This window comes from Nerophis ophidion, linkage group LG12 (assembly GCF_033978795.1).
Source record: "Nerophis ophidion isolate RoL-2023_Sa linkage group LG12, RoL_Noph_v1.0, whole genome shotgun sequence".
Taxonomy (NCBI): Eukaryota; Metazoa; Chordata; class Actinopteri; order Syngnathiformes; family Syngnathidae; genus Nerophis; species Nerophis ophidion.
Window position 1 is genome coordinate 14,179,939 of NC_084622.1, and position 25,550 is coordinate 14,205,488.

The 25,550-nt window shown below is 44.3% G+C and overlaps 1 protein-coding gene across 3 annotated transcripts in view; it reads right to left on the reverse strand.

Annotated features, from left to right (window-relative positions):
- Nucleotides 1-25,550, reverse strand: part of kcnq1.2 (potassium voltage-gated channel, KQT-like subfamily, member 1.2) — a 508,250-nt gene that overhangs the window by 188,791 nt on the left and 293,909 nt on the right. The gene's annotated exons all lie outside the window — the stretch shown is intronic.

Genomic DNA, 25,550 nt, shown 5'->3' on the forward strand with positions numbered 1-25,550 from the left:
AAAAACATACAACGACGAGCGCAAGAGGCGGACTGGGGTACGTGCTGCTGAAAAGCAGACGGCGGAGCGAGCAGCAGAGAGAGACGGGAGACGCAGCGGAAGAGCGACCCCACCGCAGAAAAGCTTGTGTTGAAAAATAAAGTCATGTCCTTCCTTGGTGGTCCATGGAACCTGCAAGACGTCGGCACGAGTCTGTCACAATGACATAGTCCTTAGTCCAGTTAGGCGGTTGCCTACACCTCTCAGGTCTACTGTCCACATGTGTCTCTCGTTCGGGTTCGCGCACCTCTACACGATTAACGTATCACCTCTCGCTGTATAAAAGGGGAGAAGGAGGAGAGAACGGGGCTGGTGATGGTGCGGAGCGAGAGAAAAACATACAACGACGAGCGCAAGAGGCGGACTGGGGTACGTGCTGCTGAAAAGCAGACGGCGGAGCGTGCAGCAGAGAGAGATGGGAGACGCAGCGGAAGAGCGACCCCACCGCAGACAAGCTTGTGTTGAAAAATAAAGTCATGTCCTTCCTTGGTGGTCCATGGAACCCGCAAGACGTTGGCACGAGTCTGTCACAATGACATAGTCCTTAGTCCAGTTAGGCGGTTGCCTACACCTCTCAGGTCTACTGTCCACGTGTCTCTCGTTCGGGTTCGCGCACCTCTACACGATTAACGTATCTCCTCTCGCTGTATAAAAGGGGAGAAGGAGGAGAGAACGGGGCCGGTGATGGTGCGGAGCGAGAGACAAACATACAACGACGAGCGAAAGAGGCGGACTGGGGTACGTGCTGCTGAAAAGCAGACGGCGGAGCGTGCAGCAGAGAGAGATGGGAGACACAGCGGAAGAGCGACCCCACCGCAGACAAGCTTGTGTTAAAAAATAAAGTCATGTCCTTCCTTGGTGGTCCATGGAACCCGCAAGACGTCGGCACGAGTCTGTCACAATGACATAGTCCTTAGTCCAGTTAGGCGGTTGCCTACACCTCTCAGGTCTACTGTCCACATGTGTCTCTCGTTCGGGTTCGCGCACCTCTACAAGATTAACGTATCTCCTCTCGCTGTATAAAAGGGGAGAAGGTGGAGAGAACGGGGCTGGTGATGGTGCGGAGCGAGAGAAAAACATACGACGACGGAGACGGAGCGCAAGAGGCGGACTGGGGTACGTGCTGCTGAAAAGCAGACGGCGGAGCGTACAGCAGAGAGAGAAGGGAGACGCAGCGGAAGAGCGACCCCACCGCAGACAAGCTTGTGTTGAAAAATAAAGTCATGTCCTTCCTTGGTGGTCCATGGAACCCGCAAGACGTCGGCACGAGTCTGTCACAATGACTTAGTCCTTAGTCCAGTTAGGCGGTTGCCTACACCTCTCAGGTCTACTGTCCACATGTGTTTCTCGTTCGGGTTCGCGCACCTCTACACGATTAACGTATCTCCTCTCGCTGTATAAAAGAGGAGAAGGAGGAGAGAACGGGGCTGGTGATGGTGCGGAGCGAGAGAAAAACATACAACGACGAGCGCAAGAGGCGGACTGGGGTACGTGCTGCTGAAAAGCAGACGGCGGAGCGAGCAGCAGAGAGAGACGGGAGACGCAGCGGAAGAGCGACCCCACCGCAGACAAGCTTGTGTTGAAAAATAAAGTCATGTCCTTCCTTGGTGGTCCATGGAACCTGCAAGACGTCGGCACGAGTCTGTCACAATGACATAGTCCTTAGTCCAGTTAGGCGGTTGCCTACACCTCTCAGGTTTACTGTCCACATGTGTCTCTCGTTCGGGTTCGCGCACCTCTACACGATTAACGTATCTCCTCTCGCTGTATAAAAGGGGAGAAGGAGGAGAGAACGGGGCCGGTGATGGTGCGGAGCGAGAGACAAACATACAACGACGAGCGAAAGAGGCGGACTGGGGTACGTGCTGCTGAAAAGCAGACGGCGGAGCGTGCAGCAGAGAGAGATGGGAGACGCAGCGGAAGAGCGACGACACCGCAGACAAGCTTGTGTTGAAAAATAAAGTCATGTCCTTCCTTGGTGGTCCATGGAACCCGCAAGACGTCGGCACGAGTCTGTCACAATGACATAGTCCTTAGTCCAGTTAGGCGGTTGCCTACACCTCTCAGGTCTACTGTCCACATGTGTCTCTCGTTCGGGTTCGCGCACCTCTACACGATTAACGTATCTCCTCTCGCTGTATAAAAGGGGAGAAGGAGGAGAGAACGGGGCTGGTGAAGGTGCGGAGCGAGAGAAAAACATACGACGACGGAGACGGAGCCCAAGAGGCGGACTGGGGTACGTGCTGCTGAAAAGCAGACGGCGGAGCATACAGCAGAGAGAGAAGGGAGACGCATTGGAAGAGCGACCCCACCGCAGACAAGCTTGTGTTGAAAAATAAAGTCATGTCCTTTCTTGGTGGTCCATGGAACCCGCAAGACGTCGGCACAAGTCTGTCACAATGACAGTCCTTAGTCCAGTTAGGCGGTTGCCTACACCTCTCAGGTCTACTGTCCACATGTGTCTCTCGTTCGGGTTCGCGCACCTTTACACGATTAACGTATCTCCTCTCGCTGTATAAAAGGGGAGAAGGAGGAGAGAACGGGGCCGGTGATGGTGCGGAGCGAGAGAAAAACATACAACAACAAGCGCAAGAGGCGGACTGGGGTACGTGCTGCTGAAATGCAGACGGCGAAGCGAGCAGCAGAGAGAGACGGGAGACGCAGCGGAAGAGCGACCCCACCGCAGACAAGCTTGTGTTAAAAAATAAAGTCATGTCCTTCCTTGGTGGTCCATGGAACCCGCAAGACGTCGGCACGAGTCTGTCACAATAAGATAGTCCTTAGTCCAGTTAGGCGGTTACCTACACCTCTCAGGTCTACTGTCCACATGTGTTTCTCGTTAGGGTTCGCGCACCTCTACACGATTAACGTATCTCCTCTCGCTGTATAAAAGAGGAGAAGGAGGAGAGAACGGGGCTGGTGATGGTGCGGAGCGAGAGAAAAACATACAACGACGAGCGCAAGAGGCGGACTGGGGTACGTGCTGCTGAAAAGCAGACGGCGGAGCGAGCAGCAGAGAGAGACGGGAGACGCAGCGGAAGAGCGACCCCACCGCAGAAAAGCTTGTGTTGAAAAATAAAGTCATGTCCTTCCTTGGTGGTCCATGGAACCTGCAAGACGTCGGCACGAGTCTGTCACAATGACATAGTCCTTAGTCCAGTTAGGCGGTTGCCTACACCTCTCAGGTCTACTGTCCACATGTGTCTCTCGTTCGGGTTCGCGCACCTCTACACGATTAACGTATCACCTCTCGCTGTATAAAAGGGGAGAAGGAGGAGAGAACGGGGCTGGTGATGGTGCAGAGCGAGAGAAAAACATACAACGACGAGCGCAAGAGGCGGACTGGGGTACGTGCTGCTGAAAAGCAGACGGCGGAGCGTGCAGCAGAGAGAGATGGGAGACGCAGCGGAAGAGCGACCCCACCGCAGACAAGCTTGTGTTGAAAAATAAAGTCATGTCCTTCCTTGGTGGTCCATGGAACCCGCAAGGCGTCGGCAAGAGTCTGTCACAATGACATAGTCCTTAGTCCAGTTAGGCGGTTGCCTACACCTCTCAGGTCTACTGTCCACGTGTCTCTCGTTCGGGTTCGCGCACCTCTACACGATTAACGTATCTCCTCTCGCTGTATAAAAGGGGAGAAGGAGGAGAGAACGGGGCTGGTGATGGTGCGGAGCGAGAGAAAAACATACGACGACGGAGACGGAGCGCAAGAGGCGGACTGGGGTACGTGCTGCTGAAAAGCAGACGGCGGAGCGTACAGCAGAGAGAGAAGGGAGACGCAGCGGAAGAGCGACCCCACCGCAGACAAGCTTGTGTTGAAAAATAAAGTCATGTCCTTCCTTGGTTGTCCATGGAACCCGCAAGACGTTGGCACGAGTCTGTCACAATGACATAGTCCGTAGTCCAGTTAGGCGGTTGCCTACACCTCTCAGGTCTACTGTCCACATGTGTCTCTCGTTCAGGTTCGCGCACCTCTACACGATTAACGTATCTCCTCTCGCTGTATAAAAGAGGAGAAGGAGGAGAGAACGGGGCTGGTGATGGTGCGGAGCGAGAGAAAAACATACAACGACGAGCGCAAGAGGCGGACTGGGGTACGTGCTGCTGAAAAGCAGACGGCGGAGCGAGCAGCAGAGAGAGACGGGAGACGCAGCGGAAGAGCAACCCCACCGCAGACAAGCTTGTGTTGAAAAATAAAGTCATGTCCTTCCTTGGTTGTCCATGGAACCCGCAAGACGTTGGCACGAGTCTGTCACAATGACATAGTCCTTAGTCCAGTTAGGCGGTTGCCTACACCTCTCAGGTCTACTGTCCACATGTGTCTCTCGTTCAGGTTCGCGCACCTCTACACGATTAACGTATCTCCTCTCGCTGTATAAAAGAGGAGAAGGAGGAGAGAACGGGGCTGGTGATGGTGCGGAGCGAGAGAAAAACATACAACGACGAGCGCAAGAGGCGGACTGGGGTACGTGCTGCTGAAAAGCAGACGGCGGAGCGAGCAGCAGAGAGAGACGGGAGACGCAGCGGAAGAGCGACCCCACCGCAGACAAGCTTGTGTTGAAAAATAAAGTCATGTCCTTCCTTGGTGGTCCATGGAACCTGTAAGACGTCGGCACGAGTCCGTCACAATGACATAGTCCTTAGTCCAGTTAGGCGGTTGCTTACACCTCTCAGGTCTACTGTCCACATGTGTCTCTCGTTCGGGTTCGCGCACCTCTACACGATTAACGTATCTCCTCTCGCTGTATAAAAGGGGAGAAGGAGGAGAGAACGGGGCTGGTGATGGTGCGGAGCGAGAGTCAAACATACAACGACGAGCGAAAGAGGCGGACTGGGGTACGTGCTGCTGAAAAGCAGACGACGGAGTGTGCAGCAGAGAGAGATGGGAGACGCAGTGGAAGAGCGACGCCACCGCAGACAAGCTTGTGTTGAAAAATAAAGTCATGTCCTTCCTTGGTGGTCCATGGAACCCGCAAGACGTCGGCACGAGTCTGTCACAATGACATAGTCCTTAGTCCAGTTAGGCGGTTGCCTACACCTCTCAGGTCTACTGTCCACATGTGTCTCTCGTTCGGGTTCGCGCACCTCTACACGATTAACGTATCTCCTCTCGCTGTATAAAAGGGGAGAAGGAGGAGAGAACGGGGCCGGTGATGGTGCGGAGCGAGAGACAAACATACAACGACGAGCGAAAGAGGCGGACTGGGGTACGTGCTGCTGAAAAGCAGACGGCGGAGCGAGCAGCAGAGAGAGACGGGAGACGCAGCGGAAGAGCGACCCCACCGCAGACAAGCTTGTGTTGAAAAATAAAGTCATGTCCTTCCTTGGTGGTCCATGGAACCTGCAAGACGTCGGCACGAGTCTGTCACAATGACATAGTCCTTAGTCCAGTTAGGCGGTTGCCTACACCTCTCAGGTCTACTGTCCACATGTGTCTCTCGTTCGGGTTCGCGCACCTCTACAAGATTAACGTATCTCCTCTCGCTGTATAAAAGGGGAGAAGGAGGAGAGAACGGGGCTGGTGATGGTGCGGAGCGAGAGAAAAACATACGACGACGGAGACGGAGCGCAAGAGGCGGACTGGGGTACGTGCTGCTGAAAAGCAGACGGCGGATCGTACAGCAGAGAGAGAAGGGAGACGCAGCGGAAGAGCGACCCCACCGCAGACAAGCTTGTGTTGAAAAATAAAGTCATGTCCTTCCTTGGTGGTCCATGGAACCCGCAAGACGTCGGCACGAGTCTGTCACAATGACATAGTCCTTAGTCCAGTTAGGCGGTTGCCTACACCTCTCAGGTCTAATGTCCACATGTGTTTCTCGTTCGGGTTCGCGCACCTCTACACGATTAACGTATCTCCTCTCGCTGTATAAAAGAGGAGAAGGAGGAGAGAACGGGGCTGGTGATGGTGCGGAGCGAGAGAAAAACATACAACGACGAGCGCAGGAGGCGGACTGGGGTACGTGCTGCTGAAAAGCAGACGGCGGAGCGAGCAGCAGAGAGAGACGGGAGACGCAGCGGAAGAGCGACCCCACCGCAGACAAGCTTGTGTTGAAAAATAAAGTCATGTCCTTCCTTGGTGGTCCATGGAACCTGCAAGACGTCGGCACGAGTCTGTCACAATGACATAGTCCTTAGTCCAGTTAGGCGGTTGCCTACACCTCTCAGGTCTACTGTCCACATGTGTCTCTCGTTCGGGTTCGCGCACCTCTACACGATTAACGTATCTCCTCTCGCTGTATAAAAGGGGAGAAGGAGGAGAGAACGGGGCCGGTGATGGTGCGGAGCGAGAGACAAACATACAACGACGAGCGAAAGAGGCGGACTGGGGTACGTGCTGCTGAAAAGCAGACGGCGGAGCGTGCAGCAGAGAGAGATGGGAGACGCAGCGGAAGAGCGACGCCACCGCAGACAAGCTTGTGTTGAAAAATAAAGTCATGTCCTCACTTGGTGGTCCATGGAACCCGCAAGACGTCGGCACGAGTCTGTCACAATGACATAGTCCTTAGTCCAGTTAGGCGGTTGCCTACACCTCTCAGGTCTACTGTCCACATGTGTCTCTCGTTCGGGTTCGCGCACCTCTACACGATTAACGTATCTCCTCTCGCTGTATAAAAGGGGAGAAGGAGGAGAGAACGGGGCTGGTGATGGTGCGGAGCGAGAGAAAAACATACGACGACGGAGACGGAGCGCAAGAGGCGGACTGGGGTACGTGCTGCTGAAAAGCAGACGGCGGAGCATACAGCAGAGAGAGAAGGGAGACGCAGCGGAAGAGCGACCCCACCGCAGACAAGCTTGTGTTGAAAAATAAAGTCATGTCCTTCCTTGGTGGTCCATGGAACCCGCAAGACGTCGGCACGAGTCTGTCACAATGACATAGTCCTTAGTCCAGTTAGGCGGTTGCCTACACCTCTCAGGTCTACTGTCCACATGTGTCTCTTGTTCAGGTCCGGTCTGTACAGTGTCATTGTCCATCGTAGTCAAACTGCTTATAAAAAAAACATGCAAAAGGTATTTGAAGGGGCACAGCCACACTAATTGTTGCTAAGTAATCAAAAATGTGTCTAATGATGATAAACTTTTAAGGAGCTCCGTATCAACGTGTGCAAATTTCTTTAGAATTTCCTGCATTCTCCCTAGAACTCACACAAGAGTTGTATTGATACATGCGGCGTACGACTGCAGCTGCCTCTAGTTGCACATGTACTGTATGTAGACATCCAGACTTTTAATGGTGCCTGCTGCTAAAGAAGAATTTCTAGCTGGCTTAGGAATGTTTTCCCAATAAAAACTTGGGGATCAACGCTGTCAACAATAGGCAGCTTCAATCTGCCTCTGCATGATGCACAGGTGCTGCGCTGACAAGGTAAAGAAGTGCGTGCGGATTGCTGGACTTCCACATGCGCGTGTGTGTGTGGGGGGGTTGCAACAAGGGCTGCCTCAGTGGAGCGCTGTGAGTGAAGGCTAATTAAGTGAAAGGCAGATGACAAAGAACAAGGCTCTCTCATAGGCCAACACATCACTCAGGCCTGCTGTAATGAACACCCAACAACTACACCCCCAGACCCCGCCACAGGTGTGCAGATGACTCATACACACACACACACACACACACACACACACACACATATATATATATATATCATGTAGTAACACACACCTTCATAACAATATGTAATATGTACAATATAGACACTGCAAGTACCGTATTTCCTTGAATCGCCGCCGGGGCGCTAATTAATCTAAAACCTCTTCTCAATCCGGCGCTTACCAAAGGCATCCGGTAAATCTAGGCCTGCGCTTATTAATTGGAGTGTGATGTAAGGATACCATCATAAAAAGCATATTTAATTAGAAAAAAACTGTATTATGGTCTTACCTTTACTTATAAATGAAGTCCACGCGCAGCTCTTTCTGATCAAACGCATCGATAACTTGTTTATAGAAGTCTTCCTTATCTTTCTTCAGTTTTAAAAGTCTCTCCATCTCGATGGAGATCTTCCTTTATTACCTCCTGCTTCGATTGAAAGTCCAGTTTAGAAAACGGTTTTATTTTAGATATGTAATCCTCCATGTTAAAAGTGCAAACGATTGCTGCTTGTTGTCACGTCTTCTGCAGCCGAGTTGTCCCAAGAAGGATCACTAGCGCCCTCTACCACCAGGAGGCAGGAGTCAATTAATGACTCATATTTGACACACGCAGCTACGGTATATTAATAAAACATAGCTGCTTATTGTTCTTTTTAGCATATTCAATAACTCGGACCTTAAATCCTACTGAATAGCTCTTAATCTTCTTCCCTTTATGCGATTTCAAATGATTGATATCAGCCTCCTCCATTTTGAAAATGATGACAGGTGAAGTGTCACTCGTGACGTGACGAGTTTGACCCAGTGGAAATTCTAGGCATATTCTAATTATTTTGCGAAACGAGTTCGACCCGGCATAAATTCTAGACATGCGCTAATAAAAATAATATTTTGCGAAACAAGTTTGACGGCGTTAATCCTGAGCCGGCGGTAATGCTAAGCATGCGCTAATTATTTTGCGAAACGAGTTTGACCCGGCAGTAATTCTAGGCAGGCGCATACTATATACCCGGCGGCAATTCAAGGAAATACGGTAGATATATCAAGTAGCAACAGACACCTTCATAACAATATGTAATATATACAATATACACACTGCAAGTATATATATCATGCAGTAACATATTTATTCCTAACTATATGTAATATGTACTAATTATGTGGAACTTGGAGCCAAGCTATTTCGACATTAATGGAGTGCTTACCCAAAATCAACAGGAAGCGTCCCTGGCCAGCTGGAGCAGACTAACAAGTGTCCATGGAGTGAGTCACTTTAATATTGATCATGATACACATCATGTGTGTTATTACAACTACACTACGTACTAGCTGTGTACACATGAAATAGTACTTTACACATACTGTAAAAACTCAAAATTGTGCTCTAGCACCCCCTAGGAAAAAACCCAGACAAAACTGCTTGTAACTTCCGTTAAAAATGTTGTAGAGACATGAAACAAAAACCTCTATGTAGGTCTGATTTAGACCTAGATTCCATACAGTGACCTCCTTCAGCAAAAATTAACAGGAAGTATGCAAAAACCCCTTCAAAACAAATGTTTCCTAAAAAATTTAATTTTTGCCACTTTGAGCTGTAATTTGCTCCCCTTAGAATGATTCAAAACTCACCAAACTCGACACACACATCAGGACTGGTAAACATTGCGATCTAATAAAAAAAATAACCCCAAAACACAAAATTGCGCTCTAGCGCCCCCGAGGAATAAAACACTGACAAAACTGCTTTTGGGAAGAAAACACAGACAACACTGCTTGTAACTTCCGGTAAGAATGTCGTAGACATGACACAAAAACCTCTATGTAGGTCTCACTTAGACCTACATTTCATTAATTGACATGCTCCAGCAAAAATCAACATGAAGTTGGAAATTACCCCTTCAAAACAAAAATTTTCAAACATTATCTCCTCTGAGCGCGTTGGTTGTGTCGGCTTCAAACCACCACAGGAGAGAGATTGAACCCTTCTGATTAAAAGTTGACGAAACACTTTTTCTAACTGCTCCGGTTTTGATTTTACAAGCCTTCAAAGAACTGCTGCACTGATGCTGCTGCGCTGCTGCCGTCTCAAGATGGCCGCTTAAAAGCAGGAAGCACCAGCGTGACCACACAATGCAGAGAAGGTAGGTACTGTGCGGGTAAAGATACATTGACTGGGTGAAAGAAGGAGGCACCAGTTTGACTCCACGATACAGAGAAGGTAGGTAATGTGCAGGTAAAGATATGTTGTCTGGGTGATGGCAGGAAGCACCAGCGTGTATGGGTGACAGAAATAAGCTCTAGTGTGACCCCAGGATGCAGGGAAGGTAGGTAATGTGTAGGTAAAGATATGTTGAATGGGTAAAGGCAGGAAACACCAGCAAAAGTCGATCCCGTCCATCGCTGCTTGCAGCTTTAATTGATATTGATACTGTTATTCATTTTTGTTAGAATTCTTATTAATATTGATACTGTTGTTGATATTATTTTGCTTGACTACTTTTGGATTGTTCTGTGTGATGTTTGTGTGTCCTCTAAATTGATTGCTATTCTGAATGTTGCTGGGTTGGGTTTGGTTTTGGAATTGCAATATTATTGTATTATTTTGTATTATTCTGTTGGACTAATTAAAAAAAAAACACTTTTACATGGGTAGAGTTTTTGGATATCAGCACAACTGAAAATCTGGCCTGGTGACAACCTGAGTTGTATTTTCCCTCCAACCTGACTTGTGTGTTGAGGCTTTCATGGCTGACGCCCGCGTGGAGCGTGCTGACAGGTGAAAAGTGACCCCTTCTTCACCAGGCAAACTCTAATTTGACCTTTCACCTTGTAGAAATGAGGAGCAGATGTGACGTTTGCAAGGCATGGTGGTTATGGTGCTTCTTCCAAGATGCAGTTCGGGCTCGGACACAGCGTAAAGGTAAAAAATGATTTATTTATTTAACGAATAACACAGACTTAGTCAAAACAAACCGAACTAGCATGTGAGCTAGAAAAGAACAAAAGGCGCTAGCATGGAAGCTAGGGAAAAAACAGGCTAAGAACAGAAACACTGATGCTAAGTAGAAAAGACGAACCAAAAGCGCTAGCATGGAAGCTAGGGAACTAAACACAGGAATAGCGTGGAAGCTAACAAGTGCCAAATAGGTTTAGCAAAGTCGGGAGATAGCGTCGTCACTTGTTGTGGGAAACAAGGCTAGAATGCGAGAACGAGTCACGGAAAATGCAGGCTTAAATAAGGAAGGTAATCAACAAACAGGTGAGAGTCCGGAAACAAGGAACAGGTGAAACAAATATGCAACCATGGCGACAGAACAAACCAGAAAGTGCCCAACAAACCCAAAAATCCAAATAACAAACGATCCGGGCAGCGGATCTTAACAGCAGACCCTGACACTTGTCCCCCGCCCCATTTGGGAATGACTGATTAGAGAGAACAGCTTCAGTTCCAGGAAAGGTGGCGGGTCAACCACACCTGTAAGATGAAGAAGGTTTGCTTTGGGTGGAAAAGAAGTCTAATGATTTTGAAGCTGGTCTCACCCCCAACAGGTTACAATCACTATGACCTCATGAGAGCTGCAGGCACAACAAAAGCAACACGGAACTTTCTAGGAGCGCTGGACTGTAAATGAAGCCTGGACATCCTGAGCAGGAAGTGACTCACTTTAACACACACCTGACAGGATCACACACCTGGCCCGGTTTGTTTTGGCCCGGACCATGACATCACTCCATGACGTAATGACAGCTGGGGGCCACAACCCTTCAAAAAGTATCTCACAAGAGAGCGTGCCACCCCTGTGTCATCACAGCATATGTAGTATAAACTATAGAGTAGTCGGCGTACAGCTTGTACAGTGAAACCTCCATTTATGAACTTAATTAGTTCTTGAATAATGTTCATACATTGAAAAGTTTGTATATTGAAGCACATTTACCAATATACAGTTGGCTAATTGTTTCCAGCTTTAAAAAGTCCATATTTTAGTATAAGTACAAGTTTGTATATTGAAGCACATTTACCCATATACATTTGGCTAATTGCTTCCAGCTTTAAAAAAAAACACATTTTAGTAAAGGTAAAAGTTTGTATATTGAAGCAAATGTACCTATATACATTTGGCTAATTGTTTCCAGCTTAAAAAAGTCCATATTTTAGTATAAGTAAAAGTTTGTATATAGAAGCACATTTACCCATATATATTTGGCTAATTGCTTCCAGCTTAAAAAAAAAAAATCATATTATAGTATGAGTAAAAGTTTGTATATTGAAGCACATGTACCCATATACATTTGGCTAATTGCTTCCAGCTTTAAAAAGTCAATTTTTTAGTATGAGTAAAAGTTTGTATATTGAAGCAAATTTACCCATATACATTTGGCTAATTGTTTCCAAATCTTTTGCAATTTGTTCAATGAACAATGGAGACGTCAAAGAAGAAAGCTGTAGGTGGGAAGCGATGTATTGCGGCCGGCTTTAGCAACACAAACACAGGCGGTGTTTCATTGTTTACATTCCCGAAAGATGACGGTGAAGCTTTACTATGGAACAGAGCGGTCAAGCGAACACGGTTGGATTGGACCACACACACAAAGTACAGTGTATTATGCAGTGATCATTTCGAAAGATCGTGTTTCGAAGAGGGTCCCTTGCACAAGGCAGAGATGGGCATCGCCACCACCCGTTGACTGGTGCTGAAGAAAGGTGCGGGGCCGACCTTCAGGTTGTACAGGTACGGCCATATAATCTCACTAAAACACTAGTAACACAATAACCAGAATTATCCTAGTAAATGTGTCTAACAACATCTGAATCGCTTCCACTGCCCTCTAGTCTTTTTTTTTCTTTTCTAATCCTTCACTCTCACTTTCCTCATCCACAAATCTTTTCATCCTCGCTTAAATTAATGGGAAAATTGTCACTTTCTCGGTCCGAATCGCTCTCGCTGATGGTGGCCATAATTGTAAACAATGTTCAGATGTGAGGAGCTCCACAACCCGTGACGTCACGTGCACATCGTCTGCTACTTCCGGTACAGGCAAGGCTTTTTTATAAGTGACCAAAAGTTGCCAACTTTATCGTCGATGTTCTCTACTAAATCCTTTCAGCAAAAAAATGGCAATATCGCAAAATGATCAAGTATGACACATAAAATGGACCTGCTATCCCCATTTAAATAAGAACATCTCATTTCAGTAGGCCTTTACAAAACTTTGAAATGATGATTCAGATTACCCATGCAGTGGTTTAGTATAAAGTGCCATGCTGAATAAAGGACTTTCCTGAAAATGTGTGAAGACCGTGTTTCAGGTGGAAGTGAAGCTGCTATAAAGCACAAAATCCCTTTTTCGTGACTCAAGGCTGTGGGAGCCCAGTTCTGCCATATCCCCCCCCCCCCTCACGATTTTATCTTCAAATAGCGAGCTTTAATGTCCAAATGCAAGACATGTGTGGCGCGGCGGTCCCTCTGCAGTGTGAAATCTCATGCGGGGCAGAGGAAGTGAGGCGTCCGTGCCAGTTGGGTTTGAGGCTGATAGACCACGGCAGCAGAAGCGGCCTCGCTTGGAAAGAGACAAAGCACTTGGACGGAGAGCAAGATGGAAAAAATAGCAATGAAACACAAGCTAATGGATATTTCACATCCATTTAGGGCTGCAAATGCTCCGTGCACACGCAGACCAACACATAGCCTGGCACACAGACGGGTACAAACCCCGTTTCCATATGAGTTGGGAAATCGTGTCAGATGTAAATATAAACGGAATACAATGATTTGCGAATCATTTTCAACCCATATTCAATTGATGTTCACACTCATAAACTTTATTTTTTTTTGCAAATAATGATTAACTTAGAATTTGTACTTAGCAACACGTGCCAAAGTAGTTGGGAAAGGGCATGTTCACCACTGTGTTACATCATCTTTTCTTTTAAAAACACTCAATAAACGTTTGGGAACTGAGGAAACTATTTGTTGACGCTTTGAAAGTGGAATTCTTTCCCATTCTTGTTTTATGTAGAGATTCAGTCGTTCAACAGTCTGGGGTCTCCGCTGTTGTATTTTACGCTTCATAATGCGCCACACATTTTCCATGGGAGACAGGTCTGGACTGCAGGTGGGCCAGGAAAGTACCCGCACTCTGTTTTTACGAAGCCACGCTGTTGTAACACTTGTCTTGCTGAAATAAGCAGGGGCGTCCATGATAACGTTGCTTGGATGACAACATATGTTGCTCCAAAACCTGTATGGACCTTTCAGCATTAATTGTGCCTTCACAGATGTGTAAGTTACCCATGCCTTGGGCACTAATACACCCCCATACCATCACAGATGCTGGCTTTTGAACTTTGCGCCTATAACAATCCGGATGGTTATTTTCCTCTTTGTTCTGGAGGACACCACGTCCTCTGTTTCCAAATATAAATTGAAATGTGGACTCGTCAGACCACAGAACACCTTTCCACTTTGCATCAGTACATTTTAGGTGAGCTCGGGCCCGGCCAAGCCGGCCTGCATTTCAGGGTGTTGTTGATAAATGGGTTTTAGCTTTGCATAGTAGAGTTTTGGCACACAGACTAGTACATGGCGTGGCACACAGACGGGCACATGGCGTGGCACACAGACTGGTACATGGCGTGGCACACAGACTAGTACATGGTGAGGCACACAGACGGGCACATGGCGTGGCACACAGACTAGTACATGGCATGGCACACAGACTAGTACATGGCGTGGCACACATACTAGTACATGTCGTGGCACACAGACTAGTACATGGCATGGCACACAGACTAGTACATGGCGTGGCACACATACTAGTACATGGCGTGGCACACAGACTAGTACATGGCATGGCACACAGACTAGTACATGGCGTGGAACACAGACGGGCACATGGCGTGGCACACAGACTGGTACATGGCGTGGCACACAGACGGGTACATGGGGTGGCACACAGACGGGTACATGGGATGGCGTTGGCGCAGTGGCAGTAATGCGACTGGCAGGCCAAAGCAGGGATTAGTTAAAAGGCAACAAATGACTTCCTGCTCACACTGACATGGATCCTCTCGCTCTTGTCTGTCGCCACAGAACCTACCCTTTTGTCTGGCCTCCCACGGATGCAACCGGGAGTTCCGCACATCGACAAAAGTGGCGTCCCCGTGTCATCACAACGCTCTTGTTGCCACAAAAACAAAGCGGGGTGTGTTTGGTCAAACCAGGTCATCCCGACCAGGCATGTAGCAGACTTACTGCTGCACTCCAGCTCAGACCACTTCAAATGTTAAAAGCACGTCAATATATTTGACAGGCATTTATTTGTTTCATTTGGAGAAGAATATACCGTCTTTTACCGCAGTGTTTTTCAACCACTGTGCCGCGGCGCACACTGAGATAGTGTAATTCAGGGGTCACCAACGCGGTGCCCGCGGGCACCAGGTAGCCCGTAAGGACCAGATGAGTCGCCCGCTGGCCTGTTCTAAAAATAGCTCAAATAGCAGCACGTACCAGTGAGCTGCCTCTATTTTTTTAAATTGTATTTATTTACTAGCAAGCGGGTCTCGCTGTACTCCATCCATCCATCCATTCATTTTCTACCGCTTATTCCCTTTGGGGTCGCGGGGGGCGCTGGCGCCTATCTCAGCTACAATCGGGCGGAAGGCGGGGTACACCCTGGACAAGTCGCCACCTCATCGCAGGGCCGACACAGATAGACAGACAACATTCACAATCACATTCACACACTAGGGACCATTTTAGTGTTGCCAATCAACCTATCCCCAGGTGCATGTTTGACATTTTTAATTCCAAGAGAGAAAAAACTCAAATAGAATTTGAAAATCCAAGAAAATATTTTAAACACTTGGTCTTCACTTGTTTAAATAAATTCTTTTTTTTTTTTTTACTTTGCTTCTTATAACTTTCAGAAAGACAATTTTAGAAAAAAAATACAACCTTAAAAATTATTTTAGAACTTTTAAACACATATACCTTTTTACCTTTTAAATTTCTTCCTCTTCTTTCCTGACAATTTAAATCAATGTTCAAGTATTTTTTTTTTTATTATAGAAAATAATAAATTCATTTTAATTTAATTCTTCATTTTAGCTTCTGTTTTTTCGACGAAGAATATTTGTGAAATATTTCTTCAAACTTATTATGATTAAAATAAAAAAAAATGATTTTGGCAAATCTAGAAAATCTGTAGAATCAAATTTAAATCTTATTTCAAAGTATTTTGAATTTCTTTTAAAAATTTTGCTCTGGAAAATCTAGAAGAAATAATGATTTGTTTTTGTTAGAAATATAGCTTGGTCCAATTTGTTATATATTCTAACAAAGTGCAGATTGGATTTTAACCTATTTAAAACATGTCATCAAAATTCTAAAATTAATCTTAATCAGGAAAAATTACTAATGATGTTCCATAAATTATTTTTTAAATTTTTTCAAAAAGATTTGATTTAGCTAGTTTTTCTCTTCTTTTTTTCGGTTGAATTTTGAATTTTAAAGAGTCGAGATTGAAGATAAACTATGTTTCAAAATTAAATTTTCATTTTTTTTCCTGTTTTCTCCTCTTTTAAACTGTTCAATTAAGTGTTTTTTTTTCATCATTTATTCTCTACAAAAAAAACTTCCGTAAAAGGAAAAAAAATGTACGACGGAATGACAGAAAGAAATACCCATTTTTTTTTATATATATAGATTTATTTATTAAAGGTAAATTGAGCAAATTGGCTATTTCTGGCAATTTATTGAAGTGTGTATCAAACTGGTAGGCCTTCACATTAATCAGTACCCAAGAAGTAACTCTTGGTTTCAAAAACGTTGGTGACCCTGGTCTAATTGTACCTATTTGGGTTAAAAATATTCTTTGCAAAGCAGTAATTCTAGTCTGCAAATGATGTGTTGTTGTTGAGTGTCGATGCTGTCTAGAGCTGGGCAGAGTAACCGTGTAATACTCTTTCATATCAGTAGGTGGCAGCCGGTAGCTAATTGCTTTGTAGATGTGGGAAACAGCGGGAGGCAGGGTGCAGGTAAAAAGGTGTCTAATGCTTAAACCAAAAATAAACAAAAGGTGAGTGACCCTAAGAAAAGGCATTGAAAACTGGAAGTCTCTCCAGAGAGTGGTGAGGACGGTGGAAAAGATCATCAGGACTCCTTTTCCTCCTATCCAGAAGATCGCAAAAAGCCGCTGCCTGACCAGGGCTCAGAAAATCTGCAAAGACTCCTCCCACCTCCACCAAGGACTGCTGGACTCTAGGAAAAGGTTCCGAAGCAGAAACTCCAGGTTCTGTAACAGCTTCTTCCCTCAGGCCTTGAGACTCTTGAACGCATCATAATTAAATTATCCCCTCAACTCCCCCCAAATTGCTGGAATAAAAAAGACAATATAACATACATCCATAAACGTGGACACATGTGAAAAAGTGCAATGTATTTATCTGTACAGCCTATCTCAGCTGCATTGGGGTGGAAGGCGGAGTACACCCTGGACAAGTCACCACTTCATCATGGGGCCAACACAGATGTACAACATTCACACACTAGGGAGCATTTAGTGTTGCCAATCAACCTATCCCCAGGTGCATGTCTTTGGAGGTGGGAGGGGCCTCTCCCCAGGTGCATATACGTTTTTAAATTCCTTCTGCTCCTTTTCATTCACAATTTACTTTGTTTTGTTGGATTTAATTAAATTGTTCTTCCTTTGTTGGATTTTTATGAATGAAATAATGAAATTAACTAAACTGAAATCCACAATCACCAAAGAAGTGACTTTTCCTGTGTTGAATTTGTGAATAAACACGAGCATGTGTGTAAATTTGCTTTTAAACCTGTGGCATATAGACCTAAATATGTACACAATAAAATGGATGAATGAGTTTTTCCTTGCCCTGATTTAGGGCTATATAAGTAAACATTGATTGATTGATTGATGAACTAAGTTTATTTGGGTCATATAATCAACCATCAACCTTTTGGTGTGACCATTTTAAAAGTACAGATGATTTTTATTAAGGATCCACATTAGCTGGTTGCCACAACAACCCACTAGTCTTCCTGGGGTCCACAACTCAATAAAATTACAAGTAAAAGCATATAATTATAACTACACAATACAGACAAAAATAAAAAAATAAAAGCATCAATAAGAAAACAGGCAAAATAATTTACAGTCCAGAATAATAATTATCATATAAATGTAACTACACAATATAAAACCAAACAAAATCATCAACGAGCAAACTAATTTAAAGACTCGGATACAATATTACTTTTGTTAAATATGAGACATATTTAACAATCATACACATTTACACACAAAAAGAAAAGAAAAAGAATGACGGAAAAAGGACTAAGCTGAAGCCAAAGCTTATACCGTATTTCCTTGAATTGTCGCGGGGTATATAGTATCCGCCTGCCTAGAATTACTTCCGGCTCAAACTCGTTTCGCCAAATAATTAGCATATGCCTAGAATTTCCACCGGGTCAAACTCGTCACGTCACGAGTGACACTTCACCTGTCATCATTTTCCAAATGGAGGAGGCTGATTTCCATAATTTAAAATCGCATAAAGGGAAGAAGATTAAGAGATATTCAGTAGGATTTAAGGTCCAAGTTATTGAATATGCTTAAAAGAACAGTAAGCTGCTATGTTTTATTAATATACCGTAGCTGCGTGTGTAAAATATGAGTCATTAAATGACTCCCGCCTCCTGGTGGTAGAGGGCGCTAGTGATCCTTCTTGCCACTACTCGGCTGTAGAAGAAGTGACAACAAGCAGCAATTATTTTTTCCTTTCGCTTGCACTTTTAACATGGAGGCTTACATATCTAAAATAAAACCGTTTTCTAAACTGGACTTTCAATCAAAGCAGGAGGTAATAAAGGAAGATCTCCATCGAGACAGAGACTTTTAAAACTGAAGAAAGATAAGGAAGACTTCTATATGGATGCTTTTGATCAGAAGGAGCTGCGCATGGACTTAATTTATAAGTAAAGGTAAGACCATAATTAAATGTGCTTTTCATGATGTTATCCTTACATCACACTCAAATTTAAAAGTGCAGGCCTAAATTTACTGCATGCCTTTGGTAAGCACCGGAGTGAGAAGAGGTTTTAAATTAATTAGCGCCCCGGCGGCAATTCAAGGAAATACCGTATGTGCCTAGCCTATACCTTCACTGAAAATGACATTGCCTGAAACATTAACGTTAAAGAAAATCAATGGGATGAAAGTAATTTATAATATATTTTGTCATTTTCAATTATTTTTGCTTTGAAGGTTTTCTTAAAGCTTTTCAAAGAAGTACACGTCTTCAACTCATCACTGAGCTTCTTCCACCAGTTAACTCCTAAAACTGGAATATTTTATATTCCTTCTTACTTTTCCTATTTCAAAAATCAATACCCCTCATAAATGATAGTTTTCTCCTCTTAATTGAAAGAAGCTAAGAATAGAAGCTGGAAGGCTGTTGTTCTTTACTCCAAACATAATTTCCATTGTTTTTAAAAACACAATATCTGAACATTTTAAAACATTAGAACATAGTTTTTCAACCACTGTGCCGTGGCACACTAGTGTACCGTGAGATAGTGTCTGGTGTGCCATGGGAGATTATGTAATTTCACCTAATTGGGTCCAAAACTATTTTTGCAAACCAGTAATTATAATCCACAAATGAGCCATTGTCGAGTGTCTGTGCTGGCTTGAGCTCGGCAGAGTAACCGTGTAATACTCTTCTGTATCAGTAGGTGGCAGCAGGTAGCTAATCGCTTTGTAGACGTTGGGAACATGGTTTGTCGTGATCACAATATGCAGACGACAGCTAAAAGCCAAACAAAACGAAACAAAAACTAAACTGGCTGCAAAGTAAACAAAAATAGAATGTTGGGTGACAGCAAAGACTTACAGCGTGTGGAGCAGCAGACGGCGTCCACAAAGTACATCCGTACATGACATGACAATCAACAACAACAATAAGAGCGCAAAACAAGAAGTAAAACATTACACACAGGAAAACACCAAAAAACTAAATAAAAAAAAGTCACGATGTGATGTGACAGTACACCTACTTTGAGAAAAGAGCTATAGTGATGCATGCTTGGTTAAGGTTTGAATTCATATCAAACAATTGCGAGAACAACTTTTTATTGTCAATATCAGCTGCTGAATTTCATTTTTTTGTTTTCTGGAGCTCGGCAGAGTAACCGTGTAATACTGTTCTGTATCAGCAGGTGGCAGAAGGTAGCTAATTGCTTTGTAGACGTTGGGAACATGGTTTATCGTGATCAGCTGAAGGCAGCGTGCAGGTAAAAAGGTATCTATTGCTTAAACCACAAATAAAAAAAAGATACCGAAGCTTAGGGATGGCTATGCAAAACGAAACTAAAACTGAACTGGCTGCAAAGTAAACAAAAATAGAACGCTGGACGACAGCAAAGACTTACAGCGTGTGGAGCAGCAGACGGCGTCCACAAAGTACATCCGTACATGACATGACAGTCGACAACAACAATAAGAGCGCAAGACAAGAAGTAAAACATTACACACAGGAAACACCAAAAAACTAAATTAAAAAAAGTCACGATGTGATGTGACTGTACACCTACTTTGAGAAAAGAGCTATAGTGATGCATGCTTGGTTAAGGTTTGAATTCATATCAAAAAATTGCGAGAACAACTTTTTATTGTCAATATCAGCTGCTGAATTTCATTTTTTTATGTTTTCTGGAGCTCGGCAGAGTAACCGTATAATACTCTTCTGTATCAGTAGGTGGCAGCAGGTAGCTAATTGCTTTGTAGACGTTGGGAACATGGTTTATCATGATCACAATATGCAGACAACAGCTGAAAGCAGTGTGAAGGTAAAAAGATATCTATTGCTTAAACCACAAATAAACAAAAGACACTGAAGCTTAGGGATGGCTATGCAAAACGAAACTAAAACTGAACTGGCTGCAAAGTAAACAAAAATAGAATGCTGGATGACAGCAAAGACTTACAGCATGTGGAGCAGCAGACGGCGTCCACAAAGTACATCCGTACATGACATGACAATCAACAACAACAATAAGAGCGCAAAACAAGAAGTAAAACATTACACACAGGAAAACACCAAAAAACAAAATAAAAAAAGTCACGATGTGATGTGACAGTACACCTACTTTGAGAAAAGAGCTATAGTGATGCATGCTTGGTTAAGGTTTGAATTCATATCAAACAATTGCGAGAACAACTTTTTATTGTCAATATCAGCTGCTGAGTTTCATTTTTTTGTTTTCTGGAGCTCGGCAGAGTAACCGTGTAATACTGTTCTGTATCAGCAGATGGCAGAAGGTAGCTAATTGCTTTGTAGACGTTGGGAACATGGTTTGTCGTGATCAGCTGAAGGCAGCGTGCAGGTAAAAAGATATCTATTGCTTAAACCACAAATTAAAAAAAGACACCGAAGCTTAGGGATGGCTATGCAAAACGAAACTAAAACTGAACTGGCTGCAAAGTAAACAAAAATAGAACGCTGGACGACAGCAAAGACTTACAGCGTGTGGAGCAGCAGACGGCGTCCACAAAGTACATCCGTACATGACATGACAATCGACAACAACAATAAGAGCGCAAGACAAGAAGTAAAACATTACACACAGGAAACACCAAAAAACTTTTTTAAAAAAGTACACCTACTTTGAGAAAAGAGCTATAGTGATGCATGCTTGGTTAAGGTTTGAATTCATATTAAACAATTGCGAGGACAACTTTTTATAGTCAATATCAGCTGCTGAATTTCATTTTTTTATGTTTTCTGGAGCTCGGCAGAGTAACCGTGTAATACTCTTCTGTATCAGTAAGTGGCAGCAGGTAGCTAATTGCTTTGTAGACGTTGGGAACATGGTTTATCGTGATTAGCTGAAGGCAGCGTGCAGGTAAAAAGGTATCTATTGTTTAAACCACAAATAAACAAAAGACACCGAAGCTTAGGGATGGCTATGCAAAACGAAACTAAAACTGAACTGGCTGCAAAGTAAACAAAAATAGAACGCTGGACGACAGCAAAGACTTACAGCGTGTGGAGCAGCAGACGGCGTCCACAAAGTACATCCGTACATGACATGACAATCAACAAAAACAATAAGAGCGCAAAACAAGAAGTAAAACATTACACACAGGAAAACACCAAAAAACTAAATTAAAAAAAGTCACGATGTGATGTGACAGTACACCTACTTTGAGAAAAGAGCTATAGTGATGCATGCTTTGTTAAGGTTTGAATTCATATCAAAAAATTGCGAGAACAACTTTTTATTGTCAATATCAGCTGCTGAATTTCATTTTTTTATGTTTTCTGGAGCTCGGCAGAGTAACCGTGTAATACTCTTCTGTATCAGTAGGTGGCAGCAGGTAGCTAATTGCTTTGTAGACGTTGGGAACAGGGTTTATCATGATCACAATATGCAGACAACAGCTGAAGGCAGTGTGAAGGTAAAAAGATATCTATTGCTTAAACCACAAATAAACAAAAGACACTGAAGCTTAGGGATGGCTATGCAAAACAAAACTAAAACTGAACTGGCTGCAAAGTAAACAAAAATAGAATGTTGGGTGACAGCAAAGACTTACAGCATGTGGAGCAGCAGACGGCGTCCACAAAGTACATCCATACATGACATGACAATCAACAACAACAATAAGAGCGCAAAACAAGAAGTAAAACATTACACACAGGAAAACACCAAAAAACTTTTTAAAAAAGTCACGATGTGATGTGGCTGTACACCTACTTTGAGAAAAGAGCTATGGTGATGCATGCTTGGTTAAAGTTTGAATTCATATCAAACATTTGCGAGGACAACTTTTTATAGTCAATATCAGCTGCTGAATTTCATTTTTTTATGTTTTCTGCTGATGGTGTGCCTACCGGATTTTTTCAATGAAAAAAATGTGCCTTGGCCCACAAAAGGTTGAAAAACTGAAATGAGATGTTCTTATTTAAACGGGGATAGCAGGTCCATTCTATGTGTCATACTTGATCATTTCGCGAAATTGCCATATTTCTGCTGAAAGGATTTAGTAGAAAACATCCACGATAAAGTTCGCAACATTTGGTTGCTAATAAAAAAGCCTTGCCTGTATCGGAAGTACATTGTTTACAATCATGGCCACCAGCAGCGAGAGCGATTCGGACTGAGAAAGCGACGATTTCCCCATTAATTTGAGCGAGGATGAAAGATTCATGGATGAGGAAAGTGAGGGTGAAGGACTAGGAAAAAAAAAACAAAAAACTAGACAACAGAGCGTTTCAGATGTTATTAGACAAATTTACTAGGATAATTCTGGAAAATCCCTTATCTGCTTATTGTGTTAGTAGTGTTTTAGTGTTTTAGTGAAAGTCGGAGGGGTGTGGCCACGGGTGTGGTGACCGCCAGTGTCTCTGAGGGAAGCCACGTTTCTCGACGAGGCGAAGCGTAGGCAGCCGTTTTTTTTCCCCCTCCTCCACGGTGGAAGCATCCCACGTTCAGAGGCAAGAGAGTCCGCAGCTGCCTCTTTGACAGCTGCATGAGGAACGACGGAAGCTCTCCGCCCATGTCTACGGTAAGAGCTGACTTATCACCACCATTTTCTCACCGAAACCTGCCGGTTGACATGTGGTAGGGATCCATGTTCGCTTGACCGCTCTGTTCCATAGTAAATCTTCACCGTCATCTTTCGGGAACGTAAACCAGGAAACACCGGCTGTGTTTGTGTTGCTAAAGCCGGCCGCAATACACCACTTTCCACCTACATCATTCTTCTTTGACGTCTCCATTATTAATTGAACTATTTGCAAAAGATTCAGCAACACAGATGTCCAGAATATTGTGGAATTATGTGATTAAAGCAGACGACTTATATTGTAGCTGGGATCGGGCTGGAACAAAATGTCCGCTACAATCCGTGACGTCACACGCACGCGTCATCATACTGCAACGTTTTCAACAGGATACTTCGCGCGAAATTTAGAATTGCACTTTAGTAAAGTAAAAAGGCCGTATTGGCATGTGTTGCAATGTTAATATTTCATCATTGATATATAAACTATCAGACTGCGTGGTCTGTAGTAGTGGGTTTCAGGAGGCCTTGAAAAACACTGCATTAGAACATATAAATAATGGATTGGTATGTTCAAAGTAGCACACTTTTCATCGCATAATTACACAGTATTCTGGACATCTGTGTTGCTGAATCTTTTGCAATTTGTTCAATTAATAATGGAGAAGTCAAAGTAGAAAGATGTAGGTGGGAATCTTTAGCCTTTAGCCACACAAACACACGGTGTTTCCTTGTTTAAAATTCCCGGAGGTGAAGCTCTACTATGGATCAGAGCGGTCAAGCGAACATGGTTCCCGACTACATGTCAACCGGCAGGTTTCGGTGAGAAAATTGTGGTAAAAAGTCGCCTCTTACATCAGCGGAGCTTGCGCCATCCATGCAGCTGCCGTGACTTCCCTCAGAGACTGGCGTCAACACACCCATGGACACACCCCTCCGACTATCAGGTACTATTTAATCTCACTAAAACACTAGCAACACAATAGAAAGATAAGGGATTTCCCAGAATTATCCTAGTAAATGTGTCTAAAAACATCAGATTTTTTTTTTTTTACTTTATTTTTGTATTTGTATTTTTTTTCTAGTCCTTCACTATCAATATCCTCATCCACAAATCTTTCATGCTCGCTCAAATTAATGGGGAAATTGTCGCTTTCTCGGTCCGAATAGCTCTTGATGCTTGAGGCTCACATTATAAACAATGTGAGGATGTGAGGAGCCCTCACACTTGTGACGTCATCGTCTGCGACTTCCGGTAAATGCAGGGCTTTTTTTATTAGCGACCAAAAGTTGCAAACTTTATCATCGATGTTCTCTACTAGAGATGCGCGGTTTGCGGTCTCATCCGCGGAGTCTGCGGATAAACCGCGTGTCGGGCGGGTGACTTGACGAAAAAATTTATTTTAATTAGATTCGGGCGGGTGACGGTTGAACATCCGTAAATATTTGATTTACATGGTTCTGGGATCGGTATCCTTTACCATTCAAAGAGCCATTTAGGACTCGTGTCACAAAGCAAAGAAGACAATAGGAGACGCTAATATTCTCTAGAATGACTGCCGGCAGTCACCCAGATAATAAGTATTAGGGCGTGCTATGAAGCCCTTGGTTTTGTCGCCTACTACAACATGTACGATCTGCTTGTCAGTCCAGCATCATGTTGTGTGTGGCTTCCACAGCAACACACACACGACTGCAAGGCATACTGGGTGACACAGAGTACACTAATGGTTGTGATATAAACAATTTTAACACTCTTAGTAATATGCGCCATGCTGTGAAGCCACACCAAACAAGAATGACAAACACATTTCGGGAGAACATCCTCCCAGTAACACAACATAAACGCAACACAACAAATACCCAGAATCCTTTGTATCCATGAGACTTCCTGACTATTTTATACACCCCGCTAGCAGCAAACCCCGCCACCCCCCCGTGCGTCGGTAAGGTGGGCGGGGTTGGGGGCGCGAGGGTGTAAAATATATTCAGGAAGTGGATACAAAGGATTCTGGGTATTTGTTGTGTTGCGTTTATGTTGTGTTACTGTGAGGATGTTCTCCCGAAATGTGTTTGTCAATGTTGTTCGGTGTGGCTTTACAGCATGGCGCATATTAGTAAGAGTGTTAAAATTGTTTATATCACAACCATCAGTGTACTCTGTATCACCCAGTATGCCTTTCAATCTTGTACGTGTGATCGCGGAAGCTGCACACATGTTGCCGGACTAACAATCGGTTTGTACATGTTGTTGAATGTGTCAAAGGCAATGGCTTCACAGCACGCCCATATTCTTGACATCAGGATGAACGTTATTGAGTAGTTGCGAGAAC